Source organism: Oncorhynchus nerka, unplaced genomic scaffold, assembly GCF_034236695.1.
Source record: "Oncorhynchus nerka isolate Pitt River unplaced genomic scaffold, Oner_Uvic_2.0 unplaced_scaffold_2097, whole genome shotgun sequence".
Taxonomy (NCBI): domain Eukaryota; kingdom Metazoa; phylum Chordata; class Actinopteri; order Salmoniformes; family Salmonidae; genus Oncorhynchus; species Oncorhynchus nerka.
The window spans coordinates 43,244-47,859 of NW_027039243.1; positions in this window are offsets into that span (position 1 = coordinate 43,244).

Below are 4,616 nucleotides of genomic sequence, written 5' to 3' on the forward strand. Positions count from 1 at the left end.
TACAGGGTTAATAACCTCTGGGGGTAGTGGGGGTACAGGGTTAATAACCTCTGGGGGGTGGGGGTACAGGGTTAATAACCTCTGGGGGTAGGGGGGTTAATAACCTCTGGGGGTAGTACAGGGTTAATAACCTCTGGGGGTACAGGGTTAATAACCTCTGGGGGTAGTGGGGTGTACAGGGTTAATAACCTCTGGGGGGAGGGGGGGTACAGGGTTAATAACCTCTGGGGGGTGGGGTGTACAGGGTTAATAACCTCTGGGGGGGGGGGGGTGTACAGGGTTAATAACCTCTGGGGGGTAGTGGGGGTACAGGGTTAATAACCTCTGGGGGGTAGTGGGGTGTACAGGGTTAATAACCTCTGGGGGTAGGGGGTGTACAGGGTTAATAACCTCTGGGGGGGTAGGGGGTGTACAGGGTTAATAACCTCTGGGGGTAGTGGGGGTACAGGGTTAATAACCTCTGGGGGTAGTGGGGTGTACAGGGTTAATAACCTCTGGGGGTAGTGGGATGTACAGGGTTAATAACCTCTGGGGGTAGTGGGGTGTACAGGGTTAATAACCTCTGGGGGTAGTGGGGTGTGCAGGGTTAATAACCTCTGGGGGTAACCTCTGGGGGTAGTGGGTGTACAGGGTTAATAACCTCTGGGGGGAGGGGGTAGGGTTAATAACCTCTGGGGGTACAGGGTTAATAACCTCTGGGGGTAGTGGGGGTACAGGGTTAATAACCTCTGGGGGGTAGGGGGTGTACAGGGTTAATAACCTCTGGGGGGGGGTACAGGGTTAATAACCTCTGGGGGTAGGGGGTACAGGGTTAATAACCTCTGGGGGTAGTGGGGGTACAGGGTTAATAACCTCTGGGGGTAGTGGGGGTACAGGGTTAATAACCTCTGGGGGAGGGGGTACAGGGTTAATAACCTCTGGGGGGGTAGGGGGGTACAGGGTTAATAACCCTCTGGGGGTAGTGGGGGTACAGGGTTAATAACCTCTGGGGGTAGTGGGGTGTACAGGGTTAATAACCTCTGGGGGTAGTAGGTACAGGGTTAATAACCTCTGGGGGTAGGGGTGTACAGGGTTAATAACCTCTGGGGGTAGTGGGGTACAGGGTTAATAACCTCTGGGGGGGGGCAGTGGGTGTACAGGGTTAATAACCTCTGGGGGTAGTGGGGGGTGTACAGGGTTAATAACCTCTGGGGGGTAGTGGGGTGTACAGGGTTAATAACCTCTGGGGGGGGTGGGGGGGTTACAGGGGGGGGTTAATAACCTCTGGGGGTAGTGGGGTGTACAGGGTTAATAACCTCTGGGGGGTAGTGGGGTGTACAGGGTTAATAACCTCTGGGGGGGGGTAGTGGGGGTGTACAGGGTTAATAACCTCTGGGGGGGGGTAGTGGGGGTACAGGGTTAATAACCTCTGGGGGGTAGTGGGTACAGGGTTAATAACTCTGGGGGTAGAGGGGTACAGGGGGGGGTAGTGGGTGTACAGGGTTAATAACCTCTGGGGGTAGTGGGGGCACAGGGTTAATAACCTCTGGGGGGGGGGTAGTACAGGGTTAATAACCTCTGGGGGTAGTGGGGTGTACAGGGTTAATAACCCTGGGGGTAGTGGGTGTACAGGGTTAATAACCTCTGGGGGGTAGTGGGGTGTACAGGGTTAATAACCTCTGGGGGTAGTGGGGTGTACAGGGTTAATAACCTCTGGGGGGTAGTGGGGTGTACAGGGTTAATAACCTCTGGGGGTAGTGGGGGGGGGGGTACAGGGTTAATAACCTCTGGGGGGTAGGGGGTACAGGGTTAATAACCTCTGGGGGGGGGGGGGTTAATAACCCTGGGGTTAATAACCTCTGGGGGTAGTGGGGTACAGGGTTAATAACCCTGACAGGGCCAATAACCCTGGGGGGTAGGGGGTGTACAGGGTTAATAACCTCTGGGGGGAGTAGTGGGGTGTAACAGGGTTAATAACCTCTGGGGGGGTAGGGTGCAGGGTTAATAACCTCTGGGGGGGGGTTAATAACCTGGGGGGTAGTGCAATAACAGGGTTAATAACCTCTGGGGGTAGTGGGGTGTACAGGGTTAATAACCTCTGGGGGTAGGGGGTGTACAGGGTTAATAACCTCTGGGGGTAGTGGGGGGTACAGGGTTAATAACCTCTGGGGGTAGTGGGGGCCAACAGGGTTAATAACCTCTGGGGGGGTAGTGGGGTGTACAGGGTTAATAACCTCTGGGGGGGGGGGGGGTGTACAGGTTAATAACCTCTGGGGGTAGTGGGGTGTACAGGGTTAATAACCTCTGGGGGTGTACAGGGTTAATAACTCTGGGGGTAGTGGGGTGTACAGGGTTAATAACCTCTGGGGGGAGGGGGTACAGGGTTAACCTCTGGGGAGTGGGGGGTTAATAACCTCTGGTTAATAACCTCTGGGGGTAGTGGGGTACAGGGTTAATAACCTCTGGGGGAGGGGTGTACAGGGTTAATAACCTCTGGGGGGTAGGGGGTACAGGGTTAATAACCTCTGGGGGGGTGGGGTGTACAGGGTTAATAGCCTCTGGGGGTAGTGGGGTACAGGGTTAATAACCTCTGGGGGGAGGGGGTACAGGGTTAATAACCTCTGGGGGTTAATAACCTCTGTAGTGGGGTGTTAGGGTTAATAACCTCTGGGGGGGTAGGGGGGTACAGGGTTAATAACCTCTGGGGGGGTAGGGGGTACAGGGTTAATAACCTCTGGGGGGTAGTGGGGTGTACAGGGTTAATAACCTCTGGGGGTGGGTGTACAGGGTTAATAACCTCTGGGGGTAGGGTTAATAACCTCTGGGGTGTACAGGGTTAATAACCTCTGGGGGTAGGGGGTACAGGGTTAATAACCCTGGGGGTACAGGGTAATAACCTCTGGGGTGGGGTGTACAGGGTTAATAACCTCTGGGGGGGTTTACAGAGTTAATAACCTCTGGGGGTAGTGGGGTACAGGGTTAATAACCTCTGGGGGTAGGGTGTACAGGGTTAATAACCCTGGGGGTAGTGGGTGTACAGGGTTAATAACCTCTGGGGGTAGTGGGGGGGGGTTAATAACCTAACAGGGTTAATAACCTCTGGGGGTAGTGGGGTGTACAGGGTTAATAACCTCTGGGGGGTAGTGGGGTGTTACAGGGGGTGTGCAGGGTTAATAACCTCTGGGGGTAGTGGGTATACAGGTTAATAACCTCTGGGGGTAGTGGGGTGTACAGGGTTAATAACCCTGGGGGGTAGGGGGGTACAGGGTTAATAACCTCTGGGGTAGTGGGGGGTACAGGGTTAATAACCTCTGGGGGAGTGGGGTACAGGGTTAATAACCTCTGGGGGTAGTGGGGTGTACAGGGTTAATAACCTCTGGGGGTAGTGGGGTGTACAGGGTTAATAACCTCAGGGGGTTGTGGGGTACAGGTTAATAACCTCTGGGGGTAGTGGGTGTACAGGGTTAATAACCTCTTGGGGGTAGTGGGGTGTACAGGGTTAATAACCTCTGGGGGGTAGTGGGGGGTACAGGGTTAATAACCTCTGGGGGTAGTGGAGTGTGGGGTCTGGGGGGTACAGGGTTAATAACCTCTGGGGGTAGTGGGGGTACAGGGTTAATAACTCCTCTGGGGGTACAGGGTTAATAACCTCTGGGGGGTAGGGGTGTACAGGGTTAATAACTCCTCTGGGGGTATCTGGGACAGGGTTAATAACCTCTGGGGGGTAGTGGGATTAATAACCTCTGGGGGTAGTGGGGTGTGGGTTAATAACCCTGGGGGGGTAGGGGGTGTACAGGGTTAATAACCCTGGGGAGGGGGTACAGGGCTAATAACCCTCTGGGGGTAGGGGTTTGGGGTTAATAACCTCTGGGGGACCAAGTCAGGTTAATAACCTCTGGGGGGGTAGACCGCTAATAACCTGGGGGTAGTACAGGGTTAATAACCTCTGGGGGGGGGTTAATAACCTGGGTGTACAGGGTTAATAACCTCTGGGGGTAGTGGGGTGTACAGGGTTAATAACCTCTGGGGGGTAGGGGGTGTACAGGGTTAATAACCTCTGGGGTAGTGGGGTGTACAGGGTTAATAACCTCTGGGGAGGGGGGGGTAAAGGGTTAATAACCTCTGGGGGTAGGGGGTGTACAGGGTTAATAACCCCTGGGGGTAGTGGGGGTACAGGGTTAATAACCTCTGGGGGTAGTGGGGTGTACAGGGTTAATAACCCTCTGGGGGGTAGTGGGGTGTAATAACCTCTGGGGGGGGCAGGGTTAATAACCTCTGGGGGGTAGTGGGGTAATAGGGTTAATAACCCCTGGGGGGGGGTTTAATAACCTCTGGGGGTACAGGGTTAATAACCTCTGGGGGTAGTGGGGTGTACAGGGTTAATAACCTCTGGGGGGAGGGTACAGGGTTAATAACCTCTGGGGGTAGGGGGTACAGGGTTAATAACCCTCTGGGGGTTAATAACCTCTGGGGGTGTCGACAGGGTTAATAACCTCTGGGGGGGTAGGGGGTGTACAGGGTTAATAACCCTGGGGGGTAGTGGGGGTACAGGGTTAATAACCTCTGGGGGTAGTGGGGGTACAGGGTTAATAACCTCTGGGGGGGGAGGGGGTACAGGGTTAATAACCCTGGGGAGG